General features: G+C 48.3%; 1 protein-coding gene across 19 annotated transcripts in view; it reads right to left on the bottom strand.

Annotated features, from left to right (window-relative positions):
- The window catches only part of TRERF1 (transcriptional regulating factor 1), a 296,865-nt gene that overhangs the window by 117,407 nt on the left and 162,893 nt on the right, over positions 1-16,565 (bottom strand). For 18 of the 19 annotated variants that reach the window (XM_073810717.1, XM_019949710.3, XM_073810715.1 and 15 more), the window contains one exon: positions 3,736-3,818. The exons of the other annotated variant lie outside the window; for it this stretch is intronic. The gene's annotated coding sequence lies outside the window, so the exon portion shown is untranslated. The remainder of the gene's footprint in view (positions 1-3,735; positions 3,819-16,565) is intronic. 19 annotated transcript variants of the gene reach the window in all.

Genomic DNA, 16,565 nt, shown 5'->3' with positions numbered 1-16,565 from the left:
ATTTTATGGTTTATAAATTTGTGGTCTGTAAGTTCCTGGTCACTCTGGAACTTTATCCTCCATCCACAGGCCCCTCGCTGCACCCTATCCACCCCTTATCCTCAAAGTTATCGCCTCCCAGTTTTGAAATCAGCTTCAGGGTGCTGCGCCCACCTTTGCTCTTCCCACCACTAATCTGGGAACCCCAAATCAAGACACTTCACCCTCCTGGGATTTTGAGAAGTCAGCCCTACGGCACCCAAGGCTTTTGAGAATGATTCACAGCGTTTTGTCAGCTAAAATCCCACTGAAATAAACGCCCAAGGCTAGCTTCTCACTACTGCAGCATCTCACCCAATCCAGGTGATTCTAAAATCCATCCGCCTAGAAAAGCCCCACTGAGGCTGGCTTGGGAAGCCAAAGCTGAGGAGGGTCACTTGCCCCTCCAGAGCCTCCAAACGGATAACAATGGCAAGAAAATCATCTAGGATAAGTCATGACAGGCTTTCAACTATTTGTAAGACTTTTTCAACCAAGAATACATTAATATGTTACCGTAAAGTTAAAATTCCTTATTTTCCAGGGATTATAACTACTTTTAATTGAAAACTGTGTGCTACTTAAATTTTTCTTTATTTAGGTTTTCCCCAAAATGATTTTTTTTTTTTTTTTTTTTTTTTTTTTTGTACGCGGGCCTCTCACTGTTGTGGCCTCTCCCGTTGCGGAGCACAGGCTCCAGACGTGCAGGCTCAGCAGCCATGGCTCATGGGCCCAGCCGCTCCGCAGCATATGGGATCTTCCCGGACTGGGGCACGAACCCGTGTCCCCTGCATCGGCAGGCGGACTCTCAACCACTGCGCCACCAGGGAAGCCCCCAAAATGAATTTTTTTAAAAAAAAACATTCCAGTAAAAAAAAAAAAAATCCATAAACACTAAATATTTTAATATCTTTATTTACCTTGTCTCTAGCTGAGCTAACCAGTGACCTATATTTGTTGTGAAGAGTTAATTTCCTAGAATAAACATGCACATAAACATACAAATGTGACAATATTTTGAGTTATATGAAGCTAATAAAGGTAACATTTATTGGGCCAGCCACTGGGCCACTGGGCACTCTACTTGGATTACCCCAGTTAGTCCTTACAACAGACCTATAAAGCAGGTATTACTCCTATTCCCATTTTATAGATGAGGTTATAAATGAGGAACTTCATTACTGTAATTTAATCTTCAATAACCCAGAATTTGAGTTCAGTGTTTACTCTGGATATAGAAAGGTTGAATAAGCATATTAGAAATAAAACAGCATTGTAGAAGGCATAGTTAACCTCCCAGAAGGTCCTACATCTTAAGACATACTGAAAAGCAGATGCTAATTGCAAGTCTTCCAACAGGAACTGTTTGGGAAGGTTCTGTCTGAAACTATACTATGTTAAAGCACTTTAAAATTCAGACTTTCACTAGTTAAGAGTGAGTTTTCTCTCACTGTTACCCCAACAATTAGTCCTAATTAGTAAGGTCTCTATATATGATACAGTACAGTGGATGTCCACTGTCACTCTCCCCATGTCCATTTCCCTCCTCCCTCAACAGTACTCACAGCTCTGCTTCCCCCACCCTGGTGCTTTGAGGAAAGCTACACTCGCCAGTGTAGGGATAGGCCAATCAGGAAAATCTCCCATCCCTGCCAATCAACAAGAAGGCGTTCACCTAGCCAATGTGACTGGCTAAACAATGAGCACATGACTCAGTTCAAGCCAATGAAATGCAGGGTTGGTTTGCTGGGGAGGGGCTTCTGGGAAAGACACTTTCTCAGTCTTTTCAAGAGTTACGGCAAGGGATGTTTCTTTCTTTCCGGCCAGAGGGATGTGCAACAATAAGCCCAGGAACTTCTGTGGCCATTCTGCCTCCAGGAGAGAGGCCAGCCTGAGGATGGACTGATACCATGGAAGAGCGGCAGAGAGATGGGAAGAAACTGGACTCCTGATGACAAGTTGAGCTGTTGTCTCACATGCACCCTGTAGTCCGTCCCATCCCTGCTTTTTGCTAGTACAAGCCACTTAATTAATTCCCTGTGCTGTGGGAGAACCCCTTTAAGTTCAGTTTTATGATATTCACAACCCCCAAGTAATCCAAACTGATAAATTGGAAATAAGCACTCATCCACAGCTTTTTCCTAGCACTTGCTCAGATTCTGCTTGGTCCTGTTTCAAGTGGTTTTGTGCTGTTTTTCTTGAGAAAATATAATGGGCTTTCAATAAACACTTTCATGAATTCATGAGCGGCCTTGGGCAAGTCACTTGATCTCCTTGGGTCTTTTCAACTATAAGAAGGATGAAGTTTGATTAGAGGGTTTCTGGTGCTCCTTCCAGCCCTCACAGCCAATGGTTCTATGGAGCTGACCCAATATTGCAAAGTTTCACACTCAAACAAACGAAAAACCCTCTTTTGGTCCTAAAGTAGAAACAACCCTTTTAATATATTCCAAGCGATCTGCATCTCTTGGTCGGTCAGATATTTTCCATTTGTGCCCTGATACCCATCCCCGATGTGTCTCCACTCAGCTTGCACCCCTAGAGGTTCTGATCTCTGCACAGCTTCAATATGTTCCCTGCCTCCTGGCTTCTGGCTGAGTATGCCTAATGGGAGGCACCGTCAAGAGACGGGAGAACTGACAGGGAGTTCAATGAGGATATCCATTTTCTTGGCTCTTTCCCGGCCATGTTGCTGTAGGTTGACTGCCTCCTACCAGAGACTGCCTTTCTGTACAGCTTCTGATAAACAATCCCTCCCTCTTCTTTTCAGGCCCAGGTATGGGAACAGCTTCCTGACATTGCTAACCCTGGGATGCTTCAACATCCCGTGCTGGTTTCTCTTAACCCTGCTGATGCCGCTATAAGCAGTTCCTTCAGTAGAGACTCTTGGACTACTCCATTTGAGTGAACCATCTGTTTCCTACTGGAACCCCAAGACACACTGGCTTAAAAATTAAATCAAAATCAGGCACAATAAAAAAGAAACAGAAGCAATCAACTGTGAGTCTCACAGAAGAAACAGGAAAAGTGTGGAACTTGCCAAGAAACAAACCTGCACACACTGAAAGAATCAAATTAGACACCACCACCCTCCTTCCCCACCGTCACTAAGAATTTGTGGGAGTCATCTTTTGCGAGAACAGGGTTTAAAACTGAAAAAAAAAATTCTCTTTATACACAAACCTATTGACCCTCCAGACAGCTTCTGTGTGAGATGTGGCAGAGGAATCATAGCTATGTGACCATTTTCTAGAGGGACAAACTGAGCCTGGAAAGCGAACACAGGGCCAGAACTGACAAAAACATTAGAAATGCCCCAGGGCCAGTTCAAAGGCTCCTCGGTCCAGGAATCTGCCTCTGACAGGCTCTGTGAAGTTTCTCAGAGTGGCCTTCTATACCAATTCTCCAGAGATGTTTAATTCCCACTTATAGAAGCTACCATCCATGAACATCTTTTGGCTCCTTCACTATCTGCAACAACTCTGCAAAGCCAAGAGAGACGAGACAGGATGCCCTCAGCCCCGTGCCAAGTGATGCTGAATTCCAATACGTGAAACCACAAGCACTGACCGTTTCCCAGACACCTATGGATGTCCAGGCCCAGAGCAGCCAACCTCCCCTCTGTGGGGCATTTTCCACACCACATGGATCAAAGAAACGATTTTATGACCTCTTCATCATAAAGCATTCAAACACCCAGAATGTCGGAGAAGCTACCTGTTTCACGATTAAGAGGCTTAATCTCTCAGGGTCGTCCTGCTTCCGTGTCTTCCTCTTTCAGCATCCTCCAGAGCCGGGGCCTGTAGGGGTGACCCAGAAAGCACATTCAGGATATCTGGCTTCAACATGGGGACAGATCATATATCAATCAGGGAGGGACTAGACAGGCAGCCAAGGATGGAGCCCTGAAGAACCCAGCAGTGGATGGACCTGCCTGGGAGGAGGGCCCTGAAAAGTCCCTGAGGGTGGAGAGGACTTAGGAGAGAAAGACACTCAATTCCAGTCTTCTAGTCACTCAGGCCCCAAACCAGGAGTCATTAGTCATTGTGACTCCCCTGTTTCCTTCACACCCCACGTCCAATCCATCAGCAAATGATGCCCGCTTTATCTGCAAAATGTATCCACCTCCACTGCTACCACTTTGGTCCAAGCAGCTTCTCTCATTAGAATACTGCAATAACCTCCTAGCTGGTCCCCCTACTTCCATCCTTGCCTGTCTATAATCCATGTATCATGCAGGTTGAACTGTGTTATGGGTCAAACTGTGTCTGTCTGCAGTTCCTATGTTGAAGTCCTAACCCCAGGACCTCAGAATATGAACTTATTTGGAAATAGGGTTGAAGCTGATGTAACTAACTATTAAGATGAGCTCACACATCATACATTGAGTAGGGTGGGTCCCTAATCCAATATGACTGGTGTTCTTTTAAAAAGGGAAAATTTGGACACAGACACCTATACAGGGAGAGCACCATGTGAAGACTGGACTCACGCTGCCCCAAGCAAAGAAACTACCAGAGCTAAGAGAGAGCTCTGGAACAGACCCTTCCCTAGCACCTTCAGGGGGATCGTGGCCCTGCAGACACCTTGGTCTTGGACTTTTGGCCTCCAGAACTGTGAGATGGTAAATTTTTATTGTTTAAGCCACCATGCTCCCCACACCAGCCTAAAAATCACTCTTCTGCTCAAAACATTCCTATAGCATCTTACATCTCTCAGAGTAAAAGACAAAGTCCTTGAAATGTCCTACACGGCTCCATGACCTGCCCCAGCCTCTTCTCTGACCTCTTCTCCTACTCTGCCCTTCTTCAATTTCCTACAGCCACAATGGCTTCCTCAAGCATCCCAAGCAGGCTCCTGCCTCAGGGCCTTTGCACGTGCTCTTCCCTCTGCCTGGAACACTGTTCCACTAGGCTTCCTTCACTTCCTTCAGGTTTCTGCGATAATATCACCTTCTCAGTGAGACCCTCCTGACAACCCCAGCAGCCTTCCCTGTTGTATTTTTCTTTGTAGTGCTCATCACCACCTGACATTTGTTTATATTTTTATCCCTCTTTCCTCACACTAGACTAGGAACTCCCTGAAAGCAGGGACATGGAATTATGGTATGCCCCAGAGCCCAGCACATAGTAGGTGCTTACGTAATAGTGGCTGAGAGATTTATTTGCGGACTGAAAGAAGCCAAGAGAAAAAGTTGCAAGAAGGAGGAAGTTGTCCACGGTGTCAAAAGTAGCGAAGGGTCCAGAAAGATAAGGACCGAAGTGTCCGTTGGGTGTGGTAATATGGAGGCCACAGGTGACCTGAGAGGGGACAGCTCACGTGGAAGCAGGAGCCCCTCACAGCAAACCCACCAGGTCCCTCCCCGGCGCCAGTCACACCTCCCACGGGCAGAAGCCAACCTGAGCAGGCTGCCTCAGCGAAGGAGCAAAACCCGAGGGCAGATTCTTTCCAGGCGTCTCGTGAGGGAAGGAGAAGAGGGAATGAGAAAAAGAGGGGGTGAAGGTTTGAGGAAAGACTACAGCAGAATGACTGGAGCGGGTGACGTCCCAGAAGCTGCACGGGCACCCGGGTGCAGGAGGAAGGTTCCATCTGGCCAGGAAGAGGAGGAGGGGTGTGTCCTCCTCTGAGTGGAAGGAAACCATGCTGGGATGAGCCCCGATGGGGATAACTGCACGAGGCGGGGAGGCGAGAACCTGAGTGAGCTCACTGCTGAGCGAGGGGACCTTGTCAGTAATCAGTGAAGGCAGGAGGTCTCTTGAGTGACGAAGGGAAGACAGGGAGGGGGGCTGGATGAAGTGGGGACCGTGGGAAACATCCTGCAGGGTCAGCCCTGAAACCGAGTACCTCCTCGAATTCTGTGCCCCACGTACCTCCTCACCTTGTGAAGTGCAAACCCTGACGGGAGAGAGAAGCCAGCCGCTGGCCAGCATCACTGAGGGCTCAGCTGACACAAGAGGCTGCGGGCTCAGACACACCCAATCCACGTGGCTATGCGTTTCTGGGACAGGACCTTGGCAGCGTGGATTTAGGAGAAGGGTCTTCCTCCAACTGAAGAATTCCAAGAATTCCAATTCCAACAGCTCCATCCCTTTTTGTCAGGGCTGCATCAGTCACCCAGGCCCCCAGATTCAGCCCTTTGAGCCCCTCTGGGTCCTCACTCTCCACTCCCCTGATTCCTCCCAGTCAGTCACAAATCCTGCCTATTACACTTGTGTGCTGGGTGCGACCCAAGCTAAAACTCTCACACACCAGTCCTGTGAGGTGTTCTGAGTGTCTATTTACAGTTGATAAAACTGAGTTTTGATGAAGTCACCTGCTCAAGATCACACAGGTAGCAAGTGGCAGAGCTGGGGTCTGAAATCTTCCATCTCTCTTTCCTCTTGTCCATATTCATGCCACCACCCTGGTCCAAGGCCTCAACGTTTCATTCCTAAAATTCAATGTGATAAATGTCTTCTAACTCACCTCCCAGCATTCCCCTGTTACAGGGCACACATCCGAATGAAGCTTCTTACAACACTGTTCTGTTTTCCTGTTCCAATAAAACTTTATTTACAAAAATAGGCACCAGGCCATAGTTGGCCTGTAAGTCACAGTTTTCCAACCACTGATTTATAGTCTTCATGGAATTACGAAAAATTTTGTCCATTATTTGTTTAAATATTTTTCCCTCTCCCCTTTCTCTCTCACTGGGATTTCAATCACACATACGTTAGACCACTTAATGTTGTCCCCCAAGTTGTCAATGCTATGTTTTTGTTTTAAATATCTCTGTGCTTCTTTTCGGATAGTTTCTGTTGCTATGTCCTCAAGTTGGTGTCTAATCTGCTTTAATCTCATGCAGTGTGTTTTTTATTTCGAATCTTTCAGCTCTAAAAGTTCCATTGGAATCTTCTACTTCTCTTTTATGATCTCCTCTCCTTGTTGAACATGTGGAGTGTATGTATAATAGTTCACAGCACTGTTTTTACCTATCCCCGTCCCATGCAATTGGAAGGGCTCCTTCTTCAATCTTGCTTCCCACACGCACACTCCACTGCACCCCATCCAGAATGCTCCTCTCCTTTCCATGCACCCCTCAAGGCCCAATGCCAGGACATTCCTCCTCACCCCATCCCCATAGCTCCACCCCTCTGAGCGCCCTGCTCACGCTCCCGCTTGCTGAGCAAACCCTGCTCATCTGAGTTCACCGCACTTAGCTTCTCGTGGCAAGTGTTCCACTTGCTAAGTTTCCGTGTAGATGGCACACCCCCTGAAGGTAATTAATATATGCGTTGAATGCTTGGAATTGCCCACTGCTCAACACAGAGTCTACAATGGTAAATGTTACTTGATCTACAAAACAATTCTGATGAAACACAGATGATATACTTCTAGAAGTTTTTCAGAAAACACAAAAGAACTGGGATGGTAACTGGAAGGGACACAGGGCCTTCTTGAAGTTTTGGAAGTGTAACTATTCTTCCTTTGCAGAAGCACCCAGAGTCTGACACCCTATAACAGGCACCGTAATAAGAGGGAGGGTGGCTGGATGTAGCTCTCCCTTCCTTCCTGCTCCTACGTACTCAAGGTCTTGGGATCCCTCCTTAGGTACAGGCTTTCACACACAGAGATATCCTATCTTCCTCCCTCTTCAAAGGAAGAGCTTAAAATGTGAGCAGTCCAAGTCTGGCTGAGTGGAGCTCATGGTGACTAGCAGAACGGCAGAAGGAAGAGAAAGGATACTCCATTTCTGGGAAGCTGGGAGTTGGCTCTAACCAACTTTGACTGTCAGCCAGGGACCATACAATTCTGGGATTCTTGGGGTCACAGAAGGAGGATGGTTGAGAATGGTGAAAGTCAACAAGGCACTCAAGGGTCATCAAATCACACCCCATGCAGACAGAATGGGCAGCACCTGAATAACAAGGGTCTGGGAGGAATCTATGGAGGGGAAGGTGATGCTGCCCACCAGATGCCCAATAGGAAATCAAGATCTCCCCAAACCAGTGGAACCAAAGGCACAGTGTGGTCCTCGTGACACAGTGGAAATACCAAGACCTCTGGAGTCAAGCCTGGGATCATATCCTGACCTCATCACCCAGTGGCTGTCCAAACTTAGGCCGGTCACTTCCCCTCTCTGAGCCTGGCTCTGCGTGAGCTAATGCGAGGCCTAAATAAAACAAGAGATGTAGGAAAACATCCAGCGCAGTGTCTGGCCTTATATAAGGGGCCCAGTAAGTGTGGCTCCCCTCCCTCCTTCAGATCTCACGACTCTCAACCCTCCTTAAGAGGAACAAGTGCAGAAGCTACAGAGCATTTCCCAGGGGGAAGGTCTGCAAAGAAGGATGGCCAAAGTCAGCTAAAGGGAGGAGGACAAAAGGGCCACCCCATGGCCACAAAGAGAGAAGCATTGGACCTCTGTAAATGCCAGGGTTTCAAAACACACAAAGCTTCAAGCCTCAGACCAGACCCAAACAGGAAGTTTGTGACAAACTTAGAAAACATGCAGGCACAACTGCAGGAGGCTGACACCACTCAGAAAAGATGAAAATGAGCACTCCTGGGGGTGCGAGGCAGCGTGGAATAAAAGGAGTATGCTTGGCCGACATTCCAAACACATACAGCTCCTCCCGGTGTCGGGAGCACCTGCCCTGTGCTCCTCTCCTCACCCCACGCACGTGGGCCAATCCCATGTGGCTGCCCTGGTTTTCTGGTTTCCACATGGAGCCTGTCAACACCTCCCCACTCTCTGTCCCTCCCCTCCCTCCCCAGGCATCAAGGGCAGCAGACATTTTGAACAGCTCTCAGGGGCCTGGGGGACTCAGGTGTGTGAGATCATTTTTCAGCTGGGAGAACTTAGCACAGAAAGAGGCAGTGATGTGCGGAGATCCCACAGGGCTCTCGACCAATGTCTTGTTGATCCCAGTGTATGTTTCACGAGGCCCCCTGGTGCTCCACAATGGGGTCTCCAGGCTGCCATGTTTTCTCCTCTGAAATCCTGCCTGGGACTAACATTTTCATTTCTACTGTTCACACTGGTATGGGGCACCATAACCTCAGTTCACTTACTTGTGATGGCAGGGAAATACAGACATGCCTAACCTCCATGATTTGTGTCCCCAACTGGAGTGAAAACTAGAAGGTTCCTTCCCCTTTTTTCTTAATCTCCTAGCACGTGTGGACTGAGCCTTGATACCAGGCTGTAATGTTTGGTGGGTGTGCTCCAGAAAATACTTGGTAAATTAATAAACAATATCAATGCCATTTCTACTACCCTACCCCCCCACCAGACTGTGTCCCACTGGTCCTGAACCACCCTCCGCAGGCGGGTTCCCGGTTCCACCCCTCCCAGGTGAACCGCCCAACTGTAAACTCAGTCCCCTGATTATCAGCCTCAGTGCCCGCCCCTCCTCGGCACCTCCGGCAGTGGTTTCCCCACCTCCCCAAGTTAGGTTCCTTTTTAAAAAAATGACTCATTTAGGAAGAGACAAAACCCAAAACTTCAATGGTGAAGATAAAACAGCACTGAGTCTCTTTAAACACCTCCTACTCCATGTAGAATTTAGATCCGATAAAGACTCCCTAAACTGGACCGCCTAATTTGGAACTTTACAGTATACCCAATTCTTCTGGCAAAAAACATTTCCAGTAACGTCTTCTCTGAACTTTTCAGGGTCTTCCTGCAGTCAGTACCTTTTTTAAAATGTGGGAATGAGAAATTAAAGTCCACACTTGCAAGTCCTGGGTCAAAAATTAATTATTTCATGTTTTACTCCATTTATGATTCTGACTTACTGGACAAAGGACATTGACATTATACCACTGGCCTGATGAGAATTATGGGGAGTTTTTTTGTAAAAAGTAAAATTTCTTCATATGTAAGAAGTTTACAACACTTTGTGCACAGTATTTGAAAGGAACAAAACTGTATGATATGATACACAGAATCATAACATTTTAGGGCTCAAACGTGCAATTAGGACGATCCTAATCCAGGGGTTCTCAACGTTGGCTGCATTAAAAAATTCCCAGGCTCCACCCCCAGAGATTTGGATACATTTGGACTGTAGCGGGGTTCTGACATTGGTTTCTTTCTTTTTTTTTAATAAGTTTCCTGGTGATTTTAATGTGCATCCAGGGTTGAGGACCACTGATCTACTGCAGATAAGAAAACGGGGAGGTCTAAACAAATTAAGGTGCAGCCCAAGACCACACAGCCAGACACAAAACCAGAACCAAATGTGACATTTACAACTCGCCGTCCAGATCAACAGTCTCGTTCAGATTTTCAATATTCACTGAATTGTTAAAACCTTATTTATTTATTTATTTTTTTTGCGGTACGCGGGCCTCACTGTTGTGGCCTCTACCGTTGCGGCGCACGGGCTCCAGATGCGCAGGCTCAGCGGCCATAGCTCACGGGCCCAGCCGCTCCGCAGCATGTGGGATCTTCCCGGACCGGGGCACGAACCCACGTCCCCTGCATCGGCAGGCGGACTCTCAACCACTGCGCCACCAGGGAAGCCCTTTTTTTTTTTTAACTTGGAGGACCAACACAGAGTTGCCGACTTTTTGTTGTGTCAAGCAAGGGTATTTTTATAAATATCTATCAATTACTGTCACTGCTTCCTGTCAAGTCTCATGTTAATGTGCACACCTGCCACCCTCTCCACCCCAACCCTGCCTAGGAGGTAAGATTGGACCATATCTGGCCCCTGCCCAGAGTCTCACTCACCTCTACTCACCCTGCCCCTCACCAACACCCACAGGACAAATCCAAACTAAACCCAGGCCTCCAAAATTCTCCATCTCCCCGTTTCCTGAACGTCCACAATACGGATTTCTGAAAGTCCCTTCCCTGACCACAAACTACTTCCTAGTCCCTCCAAACCCACCCTTGGCCTTTCTCCTAACCAACACATGACACCTAATATTTGTACAAGTCACAGCATCCAATATTTACAATTTGTTCTTCCACACACATGATCCCTTCCAAATTTCTCCCTAATCAAAGATGTACAGGAAACTTTTTTTAATTGGAGTATAGTTGCTGTACAATATTATATAAGTTACAGGTGTGAAATATAGTGATTCACAATCTTTAAAGGTTATACTCCATTTATAGTTATCATAAAATATTGGCTATATCCCCTGTGTTGTACAATATATCCTTGCAGCTTATTTTATACCTAGTAGAGTGTACCTCTTACTCCCCTACCCCTATCTTGCCCATCCCACCTTCCTTCTCCTCACTGGTAACCGCTAGTTTGTTGTTATCTGTACATCTGCTTCCTTTTTGTTATATTCACTAGCTTGTTATATGTTTTTAGATTCTACATATAAGTGATATCATACAGTATTTGTCTTTGTCTGACTTACTTCACTGAGCATAATGCCTTCCAAGATTTACTGGAAACTTCTAAAGAGGGCTACCTCTGAGGAGTAGAATTAGGGGATGGGGTGAGGAGGTGGGAAGGAGGGGTTCTCTTTATACCCTTCAGTTTGAGTTTTGGGCAAGCATATATTTTTTAAATGGGACAAAAATCACACATACAGGGACGTCCCTGGTGACACAGTGGTTAAGAATCCGCCTGCCAATGCAGGGGACTCGGGTTTGATCCCTGGTCCGGGAAGATGCCACATGCCACAGAGCAACTAAGCCCGTGTGCCACAACTACTGAGCCCACACACCGCAACTACTGAAGCCCCTGTGCCTAGAGCCTGTGCTCCGCAACAAGAGAAGCCACCGCAATGAGAAGCCCGCGCACTGCAACGAAGAGCAGCCCCCGCTCGCCAGAACTAGACAGAAAGCCTGCGCGCAGCGATGAAGACCCAGCTCAGCCAAAAATAAATAAATCAAAAAAAAATCACACATAATAAAACAAGGCAGGTTACAAAATACACCTACGGTTTGTTTCCACTTTGTAAAATACAGAAAATTGGTGGGGAAGTCTCCATACCCAAGTTTTCAATGTAAATGATATCTAGGTGGTGGGATTACGGGTGAGGTTAATTTCACTTCCCTTTCCTCTTTGCTTATCTTTATTATGTTTTATTTATGTAATAAAGGAATAATGAAAGTTTTAAAACCTGAACCAAAGCATTATCTGCTCTCTGAAACGTACACAGTATCAGGAAGCCAAGGCATCAGAGCAGGACCCAGTCTGGTGTGCAGAAACACCTCCTTTTCTGTAAAATGCAAGATTTCTCCCCAGTCAGGCCCTGGCTTCTGCAGCCTGCCCAAGGGTCGAATCTACCACTACAACTGACCCAGGCCCTGGCAGTTCCCAAGAATAGATGTAGAAAAGATGCCCTAGCACAGCAGTCAAGTCCCTTATGGGACCCATCTGGCCTCGTCAGCTTCATCTCCTACTGCTCCCTGAGTCTGAGCCACATGGAGCAGTTGTCCTCTCCTGAGTGTCCCCTCTGGTCCCCCCTGCCTGTAAGTTTCTACCCAGGCTGTGTCACCCACCCCTACTTGTTTCCTTCCTGAGTCTCTGCCAAAGGCAAGCAGCCACGCCTACTCCAAGCAACATTCAAACCCACAACTTGAAGATCAGGAGCCCAGAAACTCTTGCAATGGAGCGTAAACCGTGGAATTCTCCACAGTCCCCACTGCTCCCCAAGCCTAACGAGGCAAAGCAGAGGGGTGAGGGCGTCTTCCAGGCAGCAAGAACCACAAGCTCAAAGGCCCGGAGCTCGTAGGGTGTGTGATGAGTTCGGGGGAGGAAAAGGCATTTGGGATGTCTGGAGCAGCTCCTAGCACATCCAAGGCTCAGCAGAAAGAAAAATCCAGAGACACTTAGCAAAATTTACAAGGGCCAGCACAGAGAGGCCCAAAAGCGAAGGGTTCTCAGCCTCTCATCTGCTACTCATCCTTCCAACTGCTTCCCCACAATTCACAATTGAAAGCCCTTCCAGTGTCTAGTTGGGTCGAGGCCAATAGGAGTGGGTGGAAAAATGGGAATAGAGAAAAAAGAAATGAGATTAAGCAACACCACACTGAGAGAGGCTGAGGTCCTCCCTGTGCAACACCACGTGGCCTTGGGTGATGCTTGAGGGGTGTGGGGACACAGTGCATAGCCCTGTCCTTGATGTCAGCCCCAAAGGTGAAGGACGTTTGCCAATTATCCAAACTTCCGGGACCCTCCAGAGACATTTCAAAAGAACTGTGAGACTTCAAAACTGCCGAGACACAGACTGGCCATGCTCCACTCCGATGCCTCTGTGGCCTGCGTGAGGCCCTTGGGGAAATCCTCCAGGAGGCCATTGGACTAGCATCACCTCCTGTCCTGTAAGAAGGTAGCCTGCGACAATTCTTTTTTCTTTTTTTTAAAATTTATTTATTTTATTTATTTATTTTTGGCTGTGTTGGGTCTTCGTTGCTGTGTGCGGGCTTTCTCTAGCTGAGGCGAGCAGGGGCTACTCTTCGTTGCAGTGCGTGGGCTTCTCATTGTGGTGGCTTCTCTTGTTGCGGAGCACAGGCTCTAGGCGCGCGGGCTTCAGTAGCTGTGGCGCACGGGCTCGGTAGTTGTTGCTTGTGGGGCTTAGCTGCTCCGCGGCATGTGGGATCTTCCCAGACCTGGGCTCGAACCCGTGTCCCCTGCATTGGCAGGCGGATTCTCTTTTTTTTTTTTTAACATCTTTATTGGAGGATAATTGCTTTACAATGGTGTGCTAGTTTCTGCTTTATAACAAAGTGAATTAGTTATACATATACATATATCCCCATATCTCTTCCCTCTTGCATCTCCCTCCCTCCCACCCTCCGGCAGGCGGATTCTTGACCACTGCGCCACCAGGGAAGCCCGCCTGCGACAATTCTGGCTCCTCACACGTCCACCTCCATTGGGCTCGACCACCCGGCTGATGACGCGTGCATCTGACCGGGAGAGATATATAGCTCTGTGAAAGCACCGTGCTTGTTTCAGGCAGGGCTACATGCCCATCATCTCTCCTGCAGACACCCAAAGAGACCATATGCTCCTGTGACCTCATCTCTAGCTTATTCTCTTTCCTTTTAAAAAACCCTCCCTATTGGCTCTCAGTGGGCATTTACTAACCAAGTAGAAAACCAATCCTCCAATCCATCATCTCCTATCACGTGGCCCTTCTCCCAGGGCTACAGCCCTCCCTGGGCTCCGCGGCAGCTCCCTCTGAAGAAGTTCCCTCAGGCTCTGGTGTGGTAATGGCATCTCCCCTATGTTGTTGGTCCATAGGCACCATCGCTGTTGGTTCCCTGAACCCTGGAATAATTACTGAAGTCTCTTCAATTAAAACTTTGGAGTGAGGGAAGAGTTCCAAGAAAACTCAGGACCTAAGATCTGTACGGAAGAAAGTTGGAGTCTTCGTGGAGACTGAGGAGATGTACACACTCAGAACAGCCGATAACACACCCTGAGGGCACGGTGGGCAGTCCCCTGCCACTGCCTGTGACGGGGAGGCCTGGGGGCTGAAATGGCTGGAGAAGGGCTCACGGAGGAAGTGAGATCTGAGTTGGGTCTCGAAAATGGATTCAGTTGGGTCAAGTGCAGAGGAAGTGGGAAGACCATCCCAGGCAGTGGGACCAGCACATGCGTGGCACTGACCACAGGGTGGGTAGGGCCCCCCTGCGGAGGAAGGAGAACCAGAGGCAGTGGGGGGTACACGTACGCATTCAGGAGTCAGACAGAATCACTCTGAGCCCACCTGTGCCTCTTGTTAGCTGTGCAACTCCGACGGGGCAACTTACTGACTCTCTCAGTACCGGGATGAAGATGAGGATAATACTGGTACCTACCTGCTGGGGCTATTGTGAAGACTAAACTAGAGGAGGCACGGAAAATGCTTAGGATGCTGGGTGCCTGCCGTCGATGAATGTTATCTGCTACTCTTGCTACAGTCAAAACTACCCAGTGCCCATCCTGCTGATGCAGACAGCATACTTTCTTCTTTAACCTAAGAAATGCAAGAGCCAGCAGGGCACTGGAATGCCCAGGCGGCCAGGGGGTGGTGGGTATTCTCAACCACACACACACACACACACACACACACACACAGTGGCACACACAGTTCTCTGCCCTTATTGGACCACCTACTGCAGCAACTGGGCTCCCTAAGCTTCCAGCTGGAGTGGGCAAAGGGAAAGCATTTATTCCCCTCTTCCTTCTGTTTCACCACAATTCGGTGGCAGTTGTGTCCCTTCAGCATCATGGCTATCGTCAGGGGCCCCATCTCCCCAACTCTGGAGCTCCGCCCTCCTGACCAAGGGGAGGGCACAGCTTCCCACTGTTGCCAACCCCGGCGGTGCCTCCCTTTGGTTTCCCTAACCCTGACCACACTTCTCTAAATACCTCCCCCTCACTAAAGTGTCCCCAGTAAACCCTTCGCATGTGCCAGCCATCTCATGCTGGGACCCTAACGGAGAGAGCCAAGGCCGCATCCATCCACCAGATGCACGGGGTGGAAAGGGCAGCCCTGTCTTACTCTCACTCCCTTCCTCCTCTCAGAGGCAGGGTATGAATGGCAGTGTTTAAGACAGAAGCACCAGTGTGTTTTTCCTATGAGTGATCATTTGGGACTTTAACATCCCTAGGAATCTGGGGAAAACCCAAAAGGCTCAGGGAAAAGCAACTCTCCCAGCCCAGGCAGGGCATATTCAAAAGCCCTGTGCTCCTCCAAACCCACCAACCAAGTGGCAGAATCTAGATGAGTGCCTGGCACACAGTAGACACGATAAATATTTGTTCATGCAGGTCCTTCGGCTAAGGATGGAAGCCTGAAATCCAAGAGCTCTTTCAGGAAAGGATACTCCACGGAAGCAGCTCCTCCACCGGTGGCTCCTGAGATGCCCTGAGCTCATGACGTGAGGCTCTGAGGTGCCCCCATCTCCAGCCCTTCGTATCACAAATGCTCTTTTCTTGTCTCTTATCAAGTCATTCCTGAGGCTTATAATTTCCTCAGCACCTCCCTCTCCGATTTCATTGTTCCCCATTTCCCCACAGGGCCAAACACAGTCTTGGTTTAGTGAAATCCAGAAGCATTTATTAAGTGCTTACTGTATACAAGTACCATATCAGGCACTGAAGATCCCAATATGATTAAGATAAAGGTCTCAGGAATCCAAGAGCCGCAGAAAATACGAAGGAAGAGGGCTTAACACTGACTAACGGGGATTCTAAGAAAGATTGAACTTGGACCACATTAGGTCTTGGAGGACGGGGCTGTGACCGTAGGGAAGGTGGGGGAGGGCAGCAGGAGATGTAAAGAGGGAAGTGGGGGTGGAGGGGCACTGGGTAAGGACAAGTAGTGCTGAATTGTCAGGGACAAGAGCAGAAAAGAGCCAGGCAAAGGGTCTGTCTCAAATCGGACCCACCTGATTCAAGAACCAAGCACATCCACAGAGCAGAAATGAAACCTGACCGGAAGGGTGTTTCCTCCCAGCAGCCCCCCAAAGTCAAAATGCCCCCCTCTCTGGAAAAATGTTGGAGGAATTCTGGGTGGGTCTGGGCAAGGATGATCGTCCTGAAGGGATGCTTCTAAGCCTGCCACTCCCCACCAGCCTGGCCCTGCCCTGGGGTCAGCCG

The sequence above is a fragment of the Tursiops truncatus genome, chromosome 10 (assembly GCF_011762595.2).
Source record: "Tursiops truncatus isolate mTurTru1 chromosome 10, mTurTru1.mat.Y, whole genome shotgun sequence".
NCBI lineage: Eukaryota > Metazoa > Chordata > Mammalia > Artiodactyla > Delphinidae > Tursiops > Tursiops truncatus.
The sequence above is the reverse complement of the archived record's forward strand: the minus strand, read 5'-3'. Positions and strand labels throughout refer to the sequence as shown.